Genomic DNA, 22,657 nt, shown 5'->3' with positions numbered 1-22,657 from the left:
ACAGGCATTCAAGTGAATGCATTAAATCGTATAGCTCAATGAAGCTGGTGAAAAAGAACTCTATTTTCCACATGATGGATCAGCATACCAAAAGAAAATCTTTCATTTTGTATATACGGAGGAAGAACAATGATTCACTGAAACAGAATCCCGAAGCAATCCCTCTTGTACACAATTTTCAGCCAAAAAATTGGAGGGTGAGACATTTGGCAATTCAACTACGGGATGAGCTGATAAGCATGAGGCAAAATAACTCAGAACTGCAATTGTAGTGGGGCAGATAACAGCAATTTTTGAGAGTAATCGTGCAAATGATGATACAAGCATCAAATTTGGCACGTTTGTTCTCCAGGGGATTCTAATCAAATCTGCCTGTACTGATTGGCCATTTGAAAATCCAAATTTTGAAAAATTTGAAAAAAAAAAACTTCAAAAAAGTCAAGATCACAAATCAATGTTGGATGCTGGCTGAGATTGGTGAATGTTTCAGAAACATCATCAAAGACGTTCCAAGTCTGCCATGCAGTTTCCTTCCCTTTACCGTGGAAGGCAGACACGACGTCACATCCAGTGAACGCATGGAAGTGTGGGATCCCTCCAGCTTTCTCAGGCCCTACTGCAGAAACCCTCATGACCTGGAATCCATCATGCCTTGGCTCCTTGGCCAAAGGCAATCCACATGTTCTCAAGACCTAGTTCCTGTAAGGATGGCAGTACAGATATTGCGATGACTAGTACGTCCGTGTCATTAGCCTTAATGATAATGGACTTGCTACCTTCCGTCGTTGCATCCCTGGCGTGTACAAATATTCGAGTGTCAGCTCTCTAACAGCTTGTTGCTGTCATCTCGAAGAAAGCTTCTCCAGTTACTTGGGGTCTTACTGGTTCCTGTCACTCTTCTTCTGATTCCTTGCCCCCTTTTCGACCTTGCCTCAGACTTCAGACTTGACTTCTTGTACACATCAAACACTACGTCCACCCTCTCGTACCTGGCACCATAGGATTCCACCTTTGGGATGATGTCTTCTTTAGCATAGTCATCAAATATCTTTGAAGTGTGTGGAGGTAGGGCATTGATAAGTGCTGAGCCATCAATGATGACTGCATCTCCCCTTAGTTCTCTGTCTGGGATGTTCACTTGCGCTTCAAGAATTTCAGCCAACTGTGACTTCAAACTTTTTTTTTTTTTTTCAAATTTTTCAAAATTTGGATTTTCAAATGGCCAATCGGGCAGATTTGATCAGAAAGCCCTGCAGAACAGAAATGCCAAATTTGATGCTTGTATCATAATTTGCACGATTTTTCTACTATCTACGACACTATACGGCTGTGAGACTTGGACTCTGATCAGGGATCTGAGACGGAGACTTAAGTCCTTTGGTACCAGGTCTCTTCGGAGAATCCTTAGCTATCGCTGGTCAGACTTTGTGTCCAACAAGTTGCTGTGAAAGACTCAAATTAGATTTGTTTCCTGCATAGTCCATGAGCGTCAGCTGCGGCTGAATGGACATATGGCCCGTTTTCCTGACGCTGTTCCTGCTCACCAGATTCTCTCAGCGAGAAAGCCTCGTGAGGGGAGGAGGCCAATGGGCTGACCACGTGCCTCGTGGTTGCAGCATGTTGGTCAGCATCTCAAGGAGATGGGGATGGGCCAATCTGTCTGGTGGATGGCCAGACGGAGGCCCCTGGAGTACCGGCGGAAAGTGGACATAGCGTACCATAGGAAATTTCTTCAAAAATCTTCTCCAGATTCACCAGTCAGAATGTTACCAAATTTGAGTTACAACATTCATCCAGGGCCCAGATAAGCTATAGGTCCAATGGTCCTATTTTTAGCTCACCTGGAACATAGTTCCGGGGAGATTATGCGATGGCCCATTAATCCGTCCGTCTGTCCATTCCAAAACACCTTCAACAACTTCTCTGAAACTACACACACAATTTTGATGAAACGTGATCACAACCTTCATCACCTGGTCTGTACCAAATTTCGTTCATTGCATTAATAAAAATCTGGCCCTAAGGGGTTCTACAGGGTATTTCCCCAAAAGAGGTATTTCCTTTCTCTCAAAAACTACACATACAATTCTGATGAAACTTTACTTCAACCTTCAGCACCCGTGATGTACCAAAGTTTGTTCATGCCATTTAAAAAAATTGGTCTGGGGAGGTTTGTGGGGGGGGAGGGGGGAGGTGAGGGGTTTACCCCCCAAAAGAGGTATTTGCTACAACATTGGTTCACTGGTACATTTTGCCGATTCTCTCCAACATTGACTTCTTCCTCTATGATTGTTCTTCCTGGTTAGCGTGCACAGGTATTGCCCCTATTTTTAGCTCACCTGGGACGTAGTTGTGGGATTGCTCGTTATCTGCCCGTCCGTCTACAAATACTTACAACTTCTCTGAAACTAACACAGTTTCAATGAAACTATACCACAATGTTCATCACCATGTATTTACCAAAGTTTGTTCATGGCATTAAAAAAAAATCAGGCACTTAGGGGGTATACAGAGATTGCCCCTAAAAATGTGTATTTGCTTTGTTATCAAAAACTACACATGCAATTCTGATGAAACTTGACTACAACGTTCATCACCAGTGATGTCCCAAAGCTTGTTTATACCATTAAAAAAAAATTGGGGTCTAAGGGGGTTGATGTACCAAAGTTTGTTGATGGCATTAAATAAAAATCCATAGGTATTTACTTTCTTCTCCATTACATATGTTGTGGGTCATCCATGCCTACCAGTAGTTCCCTGGTTATCTTATCCAGCTGCTACCAGGTGAGCACCCAGGGATATTGCCACTATTTTTTATTTTTGCTCGTGATCAAGGCAGCCGTCTGTTTCTGACTATTTTCTCCTGATGCCTTGCAAATCCCATAAATATTGCTTATTAAGTTGGTCAATTTGAAGGTCAAAGGTCATTACGATTCAGGGATCGCTACTATTGACTTCGTTTCAAAAAATATTCATCCCATTTAGATGTAACCTTGTAGGAATCGTCACTGTGTGGTGCTTTTACAAGTTTGTTCAAGCCATCGGCTAATTTACATATTTCATGGGCCATCCACGCCTGCCAGTGGTTCCTTGGTTCTACCAGGTAAACGCAGAGGCATTGCTGCTATTTTTCTTGAAGCAACTGCTTAGCGGGGCATACCATGCACGGATTTCTAAAGGATGTGAATGTGAAAGGCAGTGGGTGCAATTTTTACATGTGAAACAAGGGAAATTGACAACACCACCAACCTTTTGAGATTTTAGTTATCCAAAGTGGTTAACCTCAAACCGCTATCATTTTATTTTTATTTTTAAAATTGAACTCATGTTTGGAAGCACATCTTGGTTTTTGCACGATTAACTTTGTTTTCTTTATTGTTGTGCCTTTCATGCTGAAGGTTTCCCTCTTGTTTGAAAAGCTGAGAAAAGTATCAAGGTAATGCATCTTTTACAAACTCTTCATTAACACTGCAAAAGGATATGTGCATCTCACAATGTACACATTATCAATCAAAAATTTTTTTAATCGATTTAACAGTGGTACAACTAATTTGATTCCAGCAACTTGCGAGTCATCGCTCACAATAACATTACATAAACTAAACTTTATAAGTCATGTGTGCATGTGTTTATCTTATTTTGTTTCACCATGAAATCAGCTGGTATATAGTCTCATGAGAAAAGTCAAACCTATCTTGATATGACTGAAATGGACTCACAGTATACCTCATTTCCATGGCAATAAGTTGCAAGTTTGGGATGCATTTGCTGTCGATGTTCAGAATTATTACATCTGCAACCTAAGGGGGGGGGGGGGCCGAGGTTATGTTTTCACCCTTGTCTTTGTTTTTTTAATACAATGTCAAGGCTCGTACAAGAGCTAACACAATGTATAACAATGAGAGCAGGAGACAAGAGGGGTGGGAAAGAGAAGCACAAAACAGTGGGGAACAGAGATATTAAATCTATGGAAAGGAGAGGGATGGAGTACATGGGATAAACAAGATGGACATTACAGAGACTTTCAGGAAGGAAAGCAGGGAATTTGAAGGAGGTGGGTTTGGAGTGGATTAATGGGGGTCGTAAAGATCATGGTTTTGGATGGGGGAAGATAACAGATGGTAGTCAACAGCTGTTTTGAAGACCTAGGTGGAAGAGTGGAATTGAAGAGAGTGTGGGAGTTTTTTTCCAAAGGTGTGGAAAAAAGAGGAATAAGAATGAAGGTGAGCAGTAATTTTTGATTTCGGTAATTTTACCAAAAGGGAGTTGCTGGTGGACATTGACCGCCCTGCGGAAATACGGGCGGACAGATGGCAGACAGAGCATGGGGGCGAGGCTGGAGAGGAGACGGTAGACGACAGAAAGACCACCAACCTGCCTGCAGTGAGAGACCCAAAGACTCAGCCTCATCGCGGGAGATACCAATGATCCTCAATTCCTTGGTTTCCACAGCGTGAAGCCGAGAAAGGTGAAAGGCGGGAGCACCAACCCAGAGGGGAGAGCAGTACTCCATCAGGCTGCGGACGAAAGCTTTGTACGTGGTCAGGAGCACAGGTGTGCCAAGGGAGGACTTGGTATGATGGACAATGCCCAGTTGGCAACTGCTTTTGGAGGCCAGCTTGGAAATGTGGCTTTCCCAGGAAAGACCATGGCAGATTGTGAGGCACAAAAGCTTGAATGAAAGGAGTTCTTCAAGAGGATTGTTGAGAAAGTAGATGGGAGGGTGGGGGGGTTCCAGATGGTCTTTTCAGAGAGAGACAGATTTGTCAGGACTGAAAGGCATGTTCCAAGTGTTGGAGCAGCTTGTGATTTTATCCAGATCTGTAGAAAGTGAAGAGGCTGCTGCTTGCAGATCTGAGGGATGACAGATGTTACAGCGGAGTGTGTAGTCATCAGCAAAGAGACAAAGAGGATTTTCCAGAGAGTGGGATAGATCATTGATGAAATCCAGAAAAAGAACAGGGCCCTGAACACCACCTTGAGGAACTCCAGCCTGGACATGAAGCGAGGATGAGAAAATTCCATTAAGGGGCACATGTTGACTGCAACAGGAGAGGAGGTCTGCGAGCCATGAGTGGAGATTTCCGTGGATACCATAGGAAGAAAGTTTGGTGAGCAGGACAGGGTGCCAGACCATATCGAAAGCATGTAATATGTCTTGGGAGATGGCTGTGATCTCATGTCTGGCATTGAGGACCTCCATCCATTGTTGGGAAAGCAGGAGCAGCCCAGGGTAGAGTGACCTGGTCTGAAGCCAAATTGATGATCGGAAATCCGGCCATTGAAGGAGAGGAACGATTTAATCTTGGAAGCAATTATTGATTCCAAAACCTTGCTGATGATTGGGAGAAGGCTGATTGGTCTGTAGTTAGAAGGATCTGTTTTTGCACCTTTTTATGCAAAGTGGTAATGTTAGCTGATTTCCATGCAGATGGCAGATGACCTTAAGCAATTGAGAGGGTGAATCGACAGAGAGAGGGTGAGCAAGAGGAGCAGAGCAGGTTTTTAGGACATGTGGGCTGATGCTGTCTGGACTGGTTGCAGAATCAGAGTTGAGGTTTGACAGCAAAATCTCCAACTTGTCTTGAGAAAAGGACACATAGTTCAAGAACAGCAGCTCGGTATGACTGGGTCAGGTGGGTACAGAAAGTGATCGGTTTGGGACACAACATTTAGAAGTAAACTTGGAGTTTCGGCATTCAGCCTTTTCACATACAGTGTCAGCTGTGTAGCCATTTTAGTTAGGGGAGGGGATGGAGGGGGAACATACATCAGAAACAGACTTAACTAGATGCCACCAGGATTTGGAGGAGGGAGACAGGTTTGCGAGTTCAGACTTGAGATTGGAAAGATGTTGTTTCCTGGCTCTCCTTAGGGTAGATACACACTAGTTCCGAGCTATGTGGAACTGACATTGCCTTCAGTTGGATTTGCCTTCCATGAGGCGAAGGCAAGTTGTTTCAGGACAACTGCCTCGCCACAAGCTTCAATGTACCATGGGCGTGAGGAAGGGTATGACAACTGAAGACGAGATGGGATAAATCTGTGCATGAGAGAGCAAATTTATTTGAAAGAATTCCCAGGATGAGTTGATATCAGAGAAAACAGATATGAGAGACCAGTTTCAAAGTTTGATGGCTGCTTGAAGTCCCTGCCAGTTGGCCTGAATGAAATTCTGGACTTGACGGCACTGAGGTGGTTCTCCATTAACAGCCAGAGAGATGTTTACTTTGCCAAGCATGTGTTCAGATGAACCGATTGGAGCGGAGGAAGAACGGCAGATAAATTCAGGGAAATTGGACAAAAATCAGATCCAGAAGAGATGGAGTACCGTTGGTTGAGATCCTGGTCGGGAAGTTGACAGATTGTGTCGGTCCCAGAGAGTCGCAGAAGTTTTTTTTGCTGAAGAGCCATGGCAGGTGAGGAGGTACCCACACCCAACCAATTGGCAAGATGACAATTGAAGTCACCACATCGGAGGAAGAGAGAGTTGGAATGAGAGGATAGAAGTTCGTCCATGTTTTCAGCAAGCAAGGTGCAAATGGAGTCATCAATGTTTGGTGGACGATACAACACACATTTCAACATGAGGTGGGAGTGGAGGGGAAGCCATAGCCAGAGGTATTCCTGCAGGTGTGGGGAGTGAGGGCAGTGCATGGAGAGTGTGAAATAAAGTTTTTGATGAAGAGAGCAACTTCTCCACTTGGACGAAGCTCAGGTCTGTCATACCGGAGGAGGGAGTAACCAGAGAGAGATACTCGGGAGTCAAATATGTTTGAGGCCCACACTTAAAGAAGAGGGAGGGGAGGAGGCTTTGGGTGCAGGGGAGGGGAGGGGGAGGGTAGGAGGAGGGGGGTAGGGAGTTTTGGTGACGAGTGTGGGGGATTGTAGAATAACTAGGGGAGAGGGCCAGATGAGGAGGAGAAAAACCTCAGTGGTGATTGGATGAGACACAGTGGGAAGTAGTAAGAGAGAGGGTAGTTGAAGATTGGAGGAGGTGGAGGGATGAGATGTAAGAGAGAAGGAGGGGAAGGAGGCAGCTTTGTGGATGTGAGGGGTGGGGGAGCAACTTTGAGAATTTGGAGGGAGAAGGGTGAGGGGGAGTTTTGGGGAAAGGTGAGAGGGAAGCTTTGGGGGGAGAGTGAGAGGGACGCTTGGAGAGAGAGGGGAGACTATTGGAGCAGGCATGGCCAAGGGGCAGGAGGGTGATGGGAGAGGTGGAGAGAGGGGAAGTATGCGAGCTGGTTGTGGTATGGTGAAGAAGGAAGCAGGCAAGGGGAGGTACAATATTTGAGGGGTTGGGAAGAGGGGGAGGTGTGCGAGGAAATAAAGAGCATGTTTAAAATGTTGAGGAGTGTACTGATTAAGAGAGTGAGATATATGTTGAGTTACAATGGAGCCCATAGATATTAGAACACAACACAGTTTGGGACATCGGAGGAGGTGTTGACACTGAAGCAGAAGACGGTGAAGAGGTGCTAAGAGCGGAGGTAGGATGAGGGGCAAGATTGGAGGGGTAAGGAGGGGTTATAACAGGTGAGGGGTTCGGAGGAGGTAGATTTAAGTAGATGAGGTGAATTGGCACCGAAGTTGGTAAAAACAGGACGATTGATGGAACACGAACATACATTGCAAACTGGGATTTTCAAAATTTTGAAGTCAGAGATGTGATTAAAGACATTACGTGTCTTTTAAAAATAAAAAAAATGAAATTAAAGTTGTAGACATGGGATGAAGGAAAAGGTCGAATTGTAAACAGTCTTTTGAAGAAGATGAGTAGTGAATTGTGATGCAATCCAGAGAACCACACGTGAGAAAGAGGAAGTTGAAACATTTTAAGACCTTTAAAAAAAAATTTTTTTTTTTGATAAAGATTAGGTACGATAGGTAAAGGAAAGGTTGAAGAAAAAAACTGAAGGTGAATGGTGAATTTGGATCGGCTGAGGTCGGAGGGAGATGGTAGGTCTGCGAAAGTTACAGGAAGTGGAAGAGGGGGAAGTGAAATCACGTGCTTCTGGGAAATGTAAGGTGAGAAGTGAAAAGAAAAAGACTTTTTTTTTTCTTTTTTTTTAGATTAGGTGAAGGAAAAGTTGAAGATAAAATCATGAAGGTGCAGAGTGTAAGGTGAATGTGGGTCAACAAAAGTAGAAGGAAGATGGTAGATCAGCATAACCCAGGTCGAAAAACCAGTTAAAACCAGTACACATTTTCAACTGGTCTCTATTGGTTCTAATTGGTCTTTAACTGGTCTCTATTGGTTTCAACTGGTACCAGTTAAATTCAGTCAGAATTCCAATTTCCCAGTTGAAAAAACCAGTAGCTCATATTTGTACCAGTTAAAGTCTTACTGGTTCCAGTTGATACCAGTTGCAATGTACTGGTCCCAGTTGATACCAGTTGCAATGTACTGGTCTCAGTTGATACCAGTTGCAATGTACTGGTCTCCCAGTTGATACCAGTTAGTTAAATACATGTATTTCAACTGGTAATATATCACTCTATTCCAATTTCCAGATTAAAACCAGTAAGAAACCAACTGGCTTTACTGGTACCAGTTGGCTACTGGTTTTCAACTGGTACCAGTTGACCAGTAAGCTACTGGTCTTTACTGGTTTTTTGACCTGGGAAGGAAGAAGAATAGTCGGTTGAGGAAGTCACTTGGTTACGTGGGGTATAAGGTGAGGAGGGAAAATATTTTTTTTGTTATATAAAAATTGTTACGGTTGTGGAAATTCACAGAACACCATTCAGGTTCCCTGAAGATCAGTTATGTCGATAAGTGTGTGTCCAGATTAGATTTCCCCACCGATGTCGTCTTCTTCTTCTTCTTCCTCTTCCTCTTCCTCCTCCTCTTCCTCTTCCTCTTCCTCTTCCTCTTCCTCTTCCTCTTCCTCTTCTTCTTCCTCTTCCTCTTCTTCCTCTTCCTCTTCTTCCTCTTCCTCTTCTTCCTCTTCCTCTTCTTCCTCTTCCTCTTCTTCCTCTTCCTCTTCTTCCTCTTCCTCTTCTTCCTCTTCCTCTTCTTCCTCTTCCTCTTCTTCCTCTTCCTCTTCTTCCTCTTCCTCTTCTTCCTCTTCTTCCTCTTCCTCTTCTTCTTCCTCTTCCTCTTCTTCTTCCTCTTCCTCTTCCTCTTTCGGCTTGCTCCCGTTAGGGGTCGTCACAGCGGATCAACAGTCTCCATTTCGCTCTATCCTCCACATCTTCCATTGACACTCCAACCACCCGCATGTCCGCCCTCACCGTATCCATGAACCGCTTCTTTGGCCTTCCTCTTCTCCTCCTGCCTGGCAGCTCCATCTTCAGCATCCTTCTCTCGATATACTCCACTTCCCTCCTGTGTACATGCCCAAACCATCTCAATCTCGCCTCTCTCACTTTGTCTCCAAACCGTCCTACCTGCACTGTCCCTCTAATATACTCATTTCTTATCCTATCCATCCTCGTCACTCCCAACGAGAATCGCAGCATCTTTAACTCTGCCACCTCCAGCTCCGCTTCCTGTCTTTTTGTTAGTGCCACCACTTCCAAACCATACAACATAGCTGGTCTCACTACCTTCTTATATACTTTCCCCTTCACTCTTGCAGCTACCCTTCTGTCACAAATCACTCCTGCAACTCTTCTCCACCCACTCCATCCTGCCTGCACTCTCTTCTTCACTTCTCTCCCACACTCTCCATTATTATGGACAGTTGATCCCAAGTATTTAAACCAATCCACCTTCCCCACCTCAACTCCTTGCAACCGCACCATACCACCACCCTCCCTCTCATTTACGCACATGTACTCCGTCTTACTCCGACTGACTATCATTCCCCTTCTCTCCAGTGCGTACCTCCACCGCTCGAGGCTCGCCTCAGCCTGCTCCCTACTCTCTCTACAGATCATGATGTCATCCACGAACATCATAGTCCATGGGGACTCCAGTCTGATCTCGTTCATCAACCTGTCCATCACCATTGCAAACAGGAAAGGGCTCAGAGTCGATCCTTGGTGCAATCCCACTTTTACCTTAAACCAGTCCGTCATTCCTACCGCACACCTCACCGCTGTCACACTGTCCTCATACATATCCTGCACGATCCTCACATACTTCTCCACCACTCCCGACTTCCTCATACAATGCTACAACTCCTCTCTTGGCACCCTATCATAAGCTTTCTCTAAATCCACAAACACACAATGTAACTCCTTCTGGCCTTCCCTATATTTCTCCATCAACATTCTCAAAGCAAACATCGCATCAGTGGTGCTCTTTCCTGGCATAAACCCATATTGCTGCTCACAGATCGTCACCTCTCCTCTCAACCGAGCTTCCACTACTCTTTCCCACAACTTCATGGTGTGGCTTAACAACTTTATCCCTCTGTAATTTCCACAGCTCTGCACATCACCCTTATTCTTGAAAATCGGAACCAGTACACTTAATCTCCACTCCTCCGGCATCCTCTCACTTTCCAAGACTTTATTAAACAATCTGGTTAACAACCCCACTGCCATCTCTCCTAAGCACTTCCATGCCTCCACTGGTATACCATCTGGGCCAACTGCCTTTCCACTTTTCATCTTCTTCATAGCAGTCCTCACTTCATCCTTACTGATCCACCCCACTTCCAGATTCACTATCTCCACCTCTTCCAACCTTCTCTCTCTCATTTTCTTCATTCATCAGCTCCTCAAAGTACTCCATCCACCTTCTCAACACACTCTCCTCGCTCGTCAGCACATTCCCATTTGCGTCCTTTATCACCCTAACCTGCAGCACATCCTTCCCAGCTTGGTCCCTCTGTCTTGCCAATCGGTATAAATCCTTTTCCCCTTCTTTTGTATCCAACTTCTCATACAGCTCGTCATATGCCTTTTCCTTGGCCTTTGCCACCTCTCTTTTTGCCTTTCGCCGCCACTCCTTGTACTCCTGCCTACTTTCTTCATCTCTCTGACTATCCCACTTCTTTTTTGTTTCCCCATCTTTTTACCAGATCTTTTTACCCATCTTTTACTTTTTACTTTTCCCCACCGATGTCTAACGGGAATTATTCGTGTGCCGGGCTGTGCATCTTTGAGGTAGTATTATTCTTTCCTATCGTTATTTTATACATCTCCTCACCACCTTCACCACAACCACCAACATCTCCTCACCACCTTCACCACAACCACCAACATCTCCTCACCACCTTTGCCACAACCGCTAACATCTCACCACCTTCGCCACAACCGCCAACATCTCCTCACCACCTTCGCCACAACGAACAACATCTCCTCACCTTCATCTCCACAAACGCCGCCATCTTTTCGCCAGCAACGGCATCCACAAATGAACGGCATCTCCACCGACAAACGCGAGGACTCCCTCGTTGGAGGGAAAGCCGGTGATTTCTACCACGTCCGCGTTGTCCGCGTTTGACGGCAAAATCGGATCAGAATGACAAAAGGGGCGGAGCCAGCCGGGGGTGAAGGGTCGAAGATAAAAGACCAAACACCACCCCCGAACCCGATAAAAGGCCGGGCTGTAACGCCGAGAAGCCAGTTAGTTCGGAGTTGAGTCCGGTGGAGTTCAGAGTTGATAGTCCTGGATCCAGCCTAAAGTGTCGCAAAAAAGTTGATGTGCAGGGATTTTCAAATAGTTTTTGCAATCTATGAACATAAAATGTCAAAATTATTTTGGTTAAACATTTTCACGATGGGACATTTTCAAGATGGCAGCCATTTTGGAAAAAGTCTGTTTCCAACACTCAAATCACCAAAATTTCAACATTTTATTGTATGAAAAGGACTGATAAAGTGATATTTTGCCTTTTCAAGCTGCAGGACAAAGGGAATGCATAAATTATTAGACTCTCACATTATAGAGCATATGGAGACCTACCACCATGAACTGACTGGGAGAAAGTCGGAACTGTTTGACCAAAATGTCACTCGGTTACTTCAGTTCCTAGAAACCAAGGGCAATCCCTTCGATGTCACTCAAAACGTAGGCCTTCACAACCTTGTCACAATGTACAGTGTTGCTGAACGTGTAAAAGAACGGCTTCTCAATGTAATGGATCACGGAAAAGACGCTTATACATCATTTTGCCAGGAGAGATATATCAGCAAAGAGAAGAAACTGGGAGATAGAATATCTCGAGTTAACCTACCGAATTTCAACTTCTCTAAGGGACCAAGTAAACAAACTAGTACTGTACCAGTGACAACAAAGGAACTTGGCTTAGCACAAAACAGACTTGAGATAGCCAGACAACATGGAGAGACCATGAAGGATATATTATCTCATGATCTACTACAGACAAACCCATTATTTGATGGTGAAGTTCCAAAGAAGCCAGCAAAGCACATTCTTATAGTAGAACTGGTGAAGAATCTCTCAACAGAGGACTGTTTATTTGAACCTGTATCCTGCTCTTAAAACAACTGTACTTGTCGACTTCATGTCACAAATACGTATGATAAAGATGACAACACAGAAAACATTTGGCCAGTCAATAAAGACCATCTTCTGAAAGGCACAGTCTGTATGTTCTACTCAAGAAATCCACATCGTCTTAGACAGTTACTTAGATATATCAACCAAAGAGTCAGAAAGAATCCGAAGGGCATCGTCCTCGGGAAGCATGGACTTGGTATCAATCTGTTCAGAAACACCAGTGCCTGTCCAGTTGGAGAAATTCTGGGCATCGTCAACTAACAAACAGAATCTACAGAGCCTTGCCATCACTGAAGCTAAGATGTAGTCAGCACAGACTAGTACATCACTTGTAGTGAGTGGGGTTATAGTGAATGGTGAGGTTTTCCAGCTCAGAGGTTTACAAACGGAGAAGCCCATTCCCTCATGGAACTGAAGAATTCCATTGAGGAGGCAGATTATCGGCTTGTACCACATGTTAACTGGGCAGCTCAGCACAACACTAAGAGTGTTGTCCTGCTTTCGAATGACACAGATGTCATCGCCATCATGCTGCGGTATATTGAGACTTTCAAATCTAACGGGCTGTCAGAACTTTGGATACAGTTCGGAACTGGCGAGAAACAACGATTACTACCACTCCATACTCTCCAGAAAAGACTTGGCCCTGATTTAAGTCGTGTGTTAGTCAAAGCTCACTTAGCCTCTGGGAATGATGCTCTCAGCAAGATAGGCACGAAGCATGGAGCATTGGCTGCTGATCCGGTGTCATTCCTAACCGACTTTGGCGAGACAGATAACCTTTCTGATACTGATGTACAGAATCTCGAGAAATATCTTGTTAAGGTCTGGTCAACTAAGGCACAAGTTGACACGTTTGATGAACTTCGATATGAAGACTATCACAAAAACCTAAATAAGTCACTGGCTCCTCTTCCACCAACATCCAGTGTCATAGAGGGACATATACAAAGAACATTCCTTGCCGTTCGTGAAGCTGTTACTCTTTTGGACCAGAGAGTTTCCCTTGAGCCTACTGACTATGGCTGGGAAGAATCTGATGAAGTGCTTGTTCCATCAAAACACTGAAAACCACTTCCAGATGTCCTACTAAATGTTTGCGGCTATAAACACTGTAAAACCAAACTGTGTAAATGTAGAAAGGCAAACCTCAATTGTTGTGTATTTTGCAAATGTTCTACTTCATGTGATAATACATAAAAGACATTTTAAAGTTAAAGTTGAGAACAACTTCTCTGTGGAGATAACAATACAAATATATCTGTGCATAAATAATTCAATTGAAAATTGTAAAATCAAAATATTGTTGAGTTCTTAAGCACCGGTTTGGTTAAACCATCACATTGCTGAACTGGCGGCGGTCATATTGGAAATTGCATAATGCGAGAGTCTAATCATTTATGCATTCCCTTTGTCCTGCAGCTTGAAAAGGCAAAATATCACTTTATCAGTCCTTTTCATACAATAAAATGTTGAAATTTTGGTGATTTGAGTGTTGGAAACAGCCTTTTTCCAAAATGGCTGCCATCTAGAAAATGTCCCATCGTGCAAATGTTTAACCAAAATAAGTTTGACATTTTATGTTCATAGATTGCAAAAACTATTTGAAAATCCCTGCACATCAACTTTTTTGCGACACTTTAGACTGGATCCAGGACTGAGGTCGCAGTTGAGTTGAGGTCTGGGTTCGGAGTTCAGTTGGGTATGGAGTCTGGAGTTGAGTTGAGGTCTGGGTTTGGAGTTTGGAGCCTGGAGTCCAGTCAAGCCTGCGGTGCCATGCAGAGTTGTGGGTCGGTGGAAGCAGCCAGAGAGAGGTCGCCAGCCGGAGGGAAGTTGCCAGCCAGCGACATAACGGTCCGAAGTGATCGGGCCCCGGGACGGTCTGAGCGACGCTGAGGAGTGAGCAGGCTCTTAAGAGAGCATCAACTCTAAAAGAGCAAGACCCGTTCGCTCCTCTGAGGCGTCGTCGGCCAGGCCCGATCAACCAGGCCACACGGCTAGGCCTGGACCAACCAAGTCGCTGCTACACCAGCTGCCGTGTTGACGACGAGACGCACCGAGGGTCGCCGAACCAGGGCACAGCGAGTCACCACGAGGGTGGCAGGTAACCTGCACAGTCTCGCGGAGCTCTTTCGGTCTTCACAGCTCCGCGGAACATTAAAGGCCTACTGGCCCTGTTCTCCCTTTTCTTTCCTGGGGTTTTTGCATTGAAGTCTGTGGCGCCGCGTCCGATAAGTAGAATTGTTAAGTGCATGTTCATAGTAAATAGACAACGGCTGTAGGTGTTTTTGCTCGTGTCTTGTCCCTTACCCCCATTCATTGCATACGTGCCTGCATTATAAATAAATGTCCTCATTGTTTGAATATTCACCTGCTCATTGCGTCCCTTCCTCCATTGAACTGCCGTAATTGCGTTCGGAATAATAGCTGGTTTTTAACACCGATAAGATAATCGGGTCCGACGGGGCTTGGCGATAATAAACTGCTCGGCAATCGCAAACGGAGCGAGCTGCTTAAAGCGGCTCGAGTCCGTATGGGTCCCATTGAGGTGTAAATCCCCGGCATTTCTGTCTGCGCGAATAATTAGGTAAATCAACAATTCGGCGATCAACCCTGCCGTGCGTGGACAGAAGAGTTGGCTGATTTATGGTGTGGTTAACAACACCCGTAGCTGGGTTTCGGCATTGATCCAGAAAGCTGCGACTGGATTGCCACGGTCGGTGGGCGCGCAGCCGCAATTAGCTAAAAGCGGTCGCCCGCACGCCGGAGTGGTGACAATCCACAACAATATATATATATATATATATATATATATATATATATATATATATATATATATATATATATATATATATATATATATATATATATATATATATATATATATATATATATATATATATATATATATATATATATATATATATATACACACACATGACATGAAACAGAGGGTATTGTTTGGAGGGGATAGAAGGAAGGTGGTGTGAAAATTGGAGAAAATAAAAACTGATGATACTTGGGAGAAAATACAAATAATCACGATTGTGCACATCGATGGGAAGACAGGTAGTCCTCAGGGAAACCCAATATGACAAACTGACAAATACACACCAAATTAGCACAAGTTTTCTGAACAAAACTGAACTAGGAACACACACTAAACACGGAGGCAACAAAATAAACAGTCAAAATGTGACAAACAACGACCGGAAACTTATCTTTGAGAACTAACTGTCGCTCAAAAACCAGAACCGGAAGTCCAAACTTTGAGCAGGATATCTCAAAAAGTTGTGAATGCATTCGGTCGAAACCTAGTGGATCGGTTGTGTGTGTGTAACAAAGACAAAGTATTAGATTTTGGTGAAAATCTGGATCCAGAAAAGAGCTTTTTAAAAAAATTATTTCCTAAGTGATTCTTCACCATTTAGAGGTAGGGCCAAAAACGATATATCGCATGATATCTCAAAACGTTACAGAGGTATTATGATGAAACTTGTTGGATGAATGGGTTGGTGATGAGAACAAGCTGATTAAATTTTGATCAAGGTCCGGATGCAGATCTGGCTTATCAGTGGGATACAAAACATAAACTGTTCAGCCTGGTGGAGGTACGTGCACTATTGAGTGCCGTTCCAGTTTATATCTTGCAAACGGATTGGCTGCTGAACCAGATATTCACTTTAAAGTCAGAAACTTTGCGGTCATTTGATGTCGTGTGTATTTTATTTTTTTTTTTCTTCATTATTCCCATATATTTGCTTACCGGTTCATTCAATATCATGTCATGTGTACTATATTGCAGCTCTATCTTGAAAATCCAGGATCGTGTCCTCCATGATCTTGTGAATGCAGTCTGTCATTACCAACTTTGGTGAGTTGGAAATAATACAATTATCACTGAAAGAGCCACGAGTTATCCGATTTTTGACATATGTTATTTGTCATGCTCGATGTCAAACGTCCCCTGTCTTATGGCCGTTATTCAGGTGGTGCCAAAGTTGGATCGAATAAATGTAATCCAAATATTTTGTGTTCTCCTATCATGATAGATCAGTAAATATACACCTTCCTTTGAGTAAACCACCACAAAATGGCGTGAAATTTGTCACGTTCATGAACCCTGGCCTTTGTGGCATTCCCATCTGAGTACCGTGCTAATGATGCTGAGATCTCAAGTTGAAATATTGTGCTCTGTTTTGGTTATGCATTGTCTCCTCACTTCCTTGTGTCTGTGTTAAAGTGGAGTGATCTATCCTCATGTCCTTGTCCTTCCTTCATGTGCTGTGTGAGGGTGAGTCAAAATGTTTTCCCCTTTCAAAGTGTTCAAGAGTCGATGTACTTTCAGGGAAACTCACCAACTGCTGATAAACGTGTGATATTGGCTGCAAACCACATGTAAAAGCACCAACATATGTGCCGAGTTTCACTGGTGCTCGACCGTTCCTTCATGGTTGTGTTGGGGTGAGCAGAGGAGGGAGAGGGCAACCATTCAACTCCCCTCATGTGTACAAACTTCTTGTCGAATCTTGTGTCACTGTTGAGAGAAAAAAAAAACAAGTCGTTCATCATGAACGATGAGACATTCACATGAGCTTGTGGACGTTAAAAGCCATCATAATCATTGCACAGATTGTGCTCTTCAACTCACCTCCAGGCCTGTGCAGGTGTGTCAAGTGTTTTTCTTCCTTAAAATGATGCATTTTTAAGATGTGTTGCTGTTAAAAATGCTGTTACCAAATATTTCTGTGTTGATAAATCTTTCTTACATGGATGGCCATGTGTATCCTTTTTCACAAAAAGCTTTTTTTTGAAATTCTGGCTCGAAAGTGTCGAAAGTCATTGCCATTGTGTGTAATAACTACATGCTTCATAAAGCAAATACATATGTCAACTAGACAGCATCTCAAAATGCACAGCCCATCTGCGTCCGCTTTGTATTCAAACTAAATTTGATTAAAACGACAGTTGAAAAAAGAAATTGTACATTTTATTAATTTGTTTTCTCCATTATCTCATCATAAATGTTTGTTTAAGATTTGATGACAAAAGCTCTTATTGGTAAAAATGTTATGACTTGGACAGACACACTGAAGCTCAAATAGTCAATAAATTAATAAACAAACAAGGAAGTGATTAATAAAAGTGACGTCTCACACTTGACACGCGGAAGGTGCTCATAAGGGCTATTTATAGTCACTACAACGTTGCTCTTTCACATTTTGACCTAATTTTTAATTATTTTCTCCATATTCTCACAATAAAGGTTTGTTGAAAATTTGTTGACAAAAACACAATTGGTTAAAAAAAAGTTATGGCCTTGACAGACGGACACGGACACGGACACACACACACACACACACACACACACACACACACACACACACACACACACACACACACACACACACACACACACACACACACACACACAATTGCAAAACACCGTCTCCCACTGCACGAGGGAACGGGCTAGTAAAAAAAATTTGACCGTTCCTTTTGAGAAATCATTTAGGAGTCACCCTTGTTGTTTCATTGAGTGATCAAGAGTGGATGGCATCTAATTTGCTTGCTGTTGTTTCCAATTGCATCAATTAGAAAGTGAGTGACATCATATTTTGAAATTATATCATTTTGTGTGAATGTATGTTGGAAGATATGCATGTTTATTTGAGCAGGTTCTCACTCAAAATATAGTGGAAATTTGAAATAAAAGTAATGGTTTGTCGTAGAGAATGCGCTGGCAGTGATCATAACCCACAACGATACATTTGGGTTAAATATCTCTATTTTGACACCTTTGAATTTGTTGATTTAAGGAAATTGCAAATGCCTGATTGCATGGCTAGCTTTGCACATCTGTCTGATGCTGGATAGGAAGTTAGGGAGAAGCAGATGGAATTGTTTTGAATTTTCACTCCACTACAATATTTTGGAACGATGTTGACGAAATATGTTTGAACGAATGCTTTAAATTAATCGATTGACAGAGCCTTGTAAAATGTCAGAATGTTTTTTTGACCCCACCCTTCCCTCGTATTTACTCCTCTTTCTTTTACTTCGCTGTACTTGTGAAAAGATGAGTTGTTTACTTCTGATTAAAATGAGCTGACTCCATGTAGACGAAGCAGTTATGGGTATAATCACAATTTAATGAAAGACAACAAAGATTGGAGAAAATAAAGTTAAAATAAGAAAAATGGGACGAATTGTGGAAAATGACGATAAACCACTATTTTTATTCTGTTAGGCGACATCATTTGAAGACAAGTTGGCACTGCAACAACCAGCACTGCAGGTCAGGTCTTCTGCAATTCTGTGGGTGTGGCACAATCTGTGATCAATTTCACAACCTGGATCTCATGGTACGTTCTCCCTCCTGTTCCTGGTTATGACCAACTTTCCATTGAACCTCTGCTGTCCTCCTTTGCCCCCGCTTTGGGTCTCCAACCATGCTCTGATAAAAGTACAGATCTCCTCACCCGATGAATTTATTCCAATATACCTTTTATATCACTCCCTTTCAATTTATCTGGTTCTTTTTCATTTTTCTTGCAGGTGCAAGATGAGTCGCATACATTAGGTGATGGCTGCATGAACCGTGCTTGCAGCAACCATTGGGCAGCAGCATAATGTTTACATTTCAAGCTGTGCATCACCAATGTCCTGGTCCATCCTTGGAAGTCTCTCAACAGGCAACTGACTGAATCAATTGCATCCTGCTTCTGGAGGACCACAGATACCTTATGGTGCAATTGGATATGATACACTGTCTGAAAACATTATTCACTTTCTGAACGACCTCATACATACAATACCAATGCCGATTATACATTAAGCATAAGCAGCTTGACAGGTATGGTAGAGCTACCATTGTCACGGCAAATAAACCTACATTTCAAAAGCCATGCTACATGTAGATTAAGAGCACCAATTTTCACGCATCGTGAAGAAACTGGCGTCTACAGCCAACAACCTCAGCTGCAGTTACTAAAAGCACACCCATCAAAGTGAGAGTGCTGAGCTGCAGAAAAAGGATGCAGTTCTCGGCTTTCATTGAGCTTGCTCGTTCTGAGCCCATTATTACCTTGGCCACCGAAGGTGGACGGAGGTTGTATTCTCCCTGGTGTATGTTTGTGAGCAGGCTATGTCAAAAGGTTAAGGACAGGTTCTGACGAAATTTGGTGGATAGGTTGAGTTGTGTGACGAGAACAAATTGATTCGATTTTGTTGAAGATCTGGATCCGATAATTATTTTTATTTTTGAATTGATTCTTCACCATTGAGAGATAGGGCTAAACTAATATATAGCACGATATCTCAAAAAGTTGTGGACGTATTCGGATGAAACATCGTAGACAGGTTGGATGTGTGACGAGGAAGAATTTATTCAATTTTTATGAAGATCTGAATCCAGATCTGAATCTGATAATTTTTTAAGTGATTCCTCACCATTGAGCGATGGGGCTAAACTGATATGTAGCACGATATCTCAAAAAGTTGGACGGATTCGGATGAAACTTGGTGGACTGGTTGGGTGTGTGGCAAGGAAGAATTGATTCGATTTTGGTGAAGATCCGAATCCGGATGTGGATACGATAATTATTTATTTTTTTAGTAACTCTTCATGGATTATGACAAAGCTTGGTGGATAAGTTAAGTTGACAAGAACAAGCCAATTAGATTTTCATGTGTGACCAGGACCAATGATGTGGAAGCAGATCCGGCCAATCAGTGGGATACAAAACATAAACTGTTCAGTCTGCCGAAGGTATGCACTCTACCATGTTCTGTTCTAGTTGGTGTTGAAATGCTTTTTGTGATTGCCGTTAAATGTTGTCATTGGCAATGTGCAACAGCATGATCTTATGCATAAACACGTCTCTGTGGTTTCATGAAGCAAAACGTCAATGTAGAAGTGTCCAGGAATACTGAAAGGATCAGAAAATGTACGTTGATACTTGGGTTACCTCAAACGAGATCTTTCTCACAGCTAGCCGGCTCTAGTGTTTGGCCAGTGCTGCAGAAGCACACACCTGCGACAGACTCCAATTGTGAATTTGTTATCTGTGTTAACAATGTTGATGCTGTCCACTTTGATATGTCAGTCAATTAAAGAGAAATAATGTGACGTACATTTTATTTTGAGGGCTGCTTCAAGATTCTACTATCGAGCTTACTAAGTTTTGTGATTTCATTTAAGAATTTCATTCAAGTAATAAGAAGGTGGATTTGGAAGGGCCAATGGGGGTTGTGCACTTCATGCTTGAAGCCCTGGAGGGAAGACGGAGACAGAACAACCTCTGGAAGGTGGTTCCATAGAATGGAGACGTGAAGAATTAAAGAGTTGAGGTGGTGCAGTTGGCCTTGATTTTGGAAGTTTAACCAGAAGAGGGTTATTGGAATGCCATCCATCATGGAGATGGTCAGACGACTGAGATCAAAGAGCTAGCCATGTTGGAGAATACACAATAGAAAACAGAGAGCACAAACCTGCCTGAAATCTTTGGGCAACAGACCTGTTGCTTTGGCCTCATTATGGCAGATTCAAATAAACTTTCTCCTGTTATATTTTTCCATGTTAATTAAGAGTTGTGATGAATGACCTTTTGTCAAGGTGTGAATGTTGATCTTGTTTGGCAAAAGGAAATCAAAAATTTAAATCTTCTTTTTATGTTTCTTTCACAATTGCAAATATTTCATTCTGCAAGTAGGAGTATATCACTAGTACCTTCTATAGTATTAGCAATCATACAAAGGGGGGAAATATGCCTTATTCGGGGGGATGTTCTACTGTTTGGAAGAAATCTCTTGGAAAAACTACCACTGACAGGTGGGGTTGACTCTGCCTGTCATCCTTCCGAGGTCGGAAAAATGAGTGCCAGCATGCTGTTATCCTGTGTCGGAGTGTTGACCCGTCCAGGATTGTGCCCAATAGCCAAGGAGACTGCTTTGGCAGCACCAACACTCTGCACAGAGTATGGTCCCAATCTCTCTTTCCCCCAAATATACACTCTGTTTGCACTGATCAAGCTCCACTTGGCTTTCTCCCTCCAACAATTACATATTTTATCTTTGTCCCTACTAATTAAAACTGTAGAATCACAAAATGCCAGAGCAGCTTTTGCCATTATTGAAAGTTTGAAAAATAAAACACTTAAGTGTCAACCTGATATGTGGAACTGTTTAGCTGCATTTTCATCTTGTTGTGTTGAACAAGAGAGATTTCTTTTTCTGGAGTGATGTAACCAAGTAATATCAAAGTCAATGTAATGTTCATCCTCTTGACAGCATCAAGGTGCTCGTGACAAGTCGTGAACACTTGTGGCTGAGAACCAACACTACAAAGGTCACCGTTATGTTACAGGCTACAGACTGGCAGGAATTTCAGAATCGAGACAGAACACAATGGCCTACTCTTGTGAAGGGTATCATCGGATCTTTCATGTGTTCCAGCAAATGTGAGCAGATAGAATACCTAGAAGAACCTCCCTCAAAATGAGTAATGCTCATTGATACAGCACTCTGCTTGCAAAGCACAGTGTGGCAACCTTTAGTCTGATCAGTAAGAGAACCTTTACCTTACCTATATTAACTGATAGCTTTACCTATATTACCTGTTCTGTTCTTACATATGGCAACTTTGGCTGCCAGGAAGCTGTCATTTCTTTGAGCATGGCTGTGCCCCTCCACCAATACACTGGTACTCATTTCACCAACCTCGGAAGGATGACAGGCTGAGTCGACCCCACCTGGTGTTAATTCAGCAGCCAACAGGGCTCAAACTCAGGACCCTAGGATCGCAAGCCAGCCACTCTAACCATTAAGCCAACACCAGGTTTATACTTGTATTATTTGATAGCTCAATAGTGATCCTGCTGTTCTTGGAAAATAAATTGACGAAGCTTTTTCTGTGATTTGCTCACCATCACTTTAATGTGTGGACAATGTTGGCAGTCACTAATAACTTCCACGTGCATAAAGAAACTAAGGAAGGAGGGGGTCAGGGTATTTCTCTGGTGATGCAAATGGGAAACGATTCCACTTCAAGAGGTTCAGTCCCTCAAACTTTTGGGCCTCACCATCAGCTGTATAATCTCTTTTGGATAACCACGTATCAAAGTCAGCCACTCACTGGACATCCTCCACTGTGCAACGTCTTTCCCCTGCAAATCAGACCTCACAACTAACAACCTACAAGGTCTTCAACCACAGCTGCATGGAGTACTGCTCACA

General features: G+C 43.1%; 1 protein-coding gene across 2 annotated transcripts in view; it reads left to right on the top strand.

The window, feature by feature from the left end:
- LOC147017500 (nuclear receptor coactivator 5-like) overlaps positions 1-22,330 on the top strand; it is a 178,887-nt gene extending 156,557 nt beyond the window's left edge. Inside the window, exons 10-14 of one of the 2 annotated variants that reach the window (XR_015049532.1) lie at positions 3,399-3,436; positions 16,227-16,295; positions 16,770-17,088; positions 18,672-18,786; positions 18,980-22,330. The gene's annotated coding sequence lies outside the window, so the exon portion shown is untranslated. Of the gene's footprint in view, positions 1-3,398; positions 3,437-16,226; positions 16,296-16,769; positions 17,089-18,671; positions 18,930-18,979 lie in introns of those variants that run through there. The other variant, XR_015049531.1, reaches the window with a different exon arrangement.
- Positions 22,331-22,657: the final 327 nt, after the last annotated feature.

The sequence above is a fragment of the Eptatretus burgeri genome, chromosome 11 (assembly GCF_056783735.1).
Source record: "Eptatretus burgeri isolate ZD-2024b chromosome 11, Ebu_testis_v1, whole genome shotgun sequence".
Classification (NCBI taxonomy): domain Eukaryota; kingdom Metazoa; phylum Chordata; class Myxini; order Myxiniformes; family Myxinidae; genus Eptatretus; species Eptatretus burgeri.
Note: the sequence above shows the minus strand (reverse complement) of the source record. Positions and strands in the feature narration are given on the sequence as shown.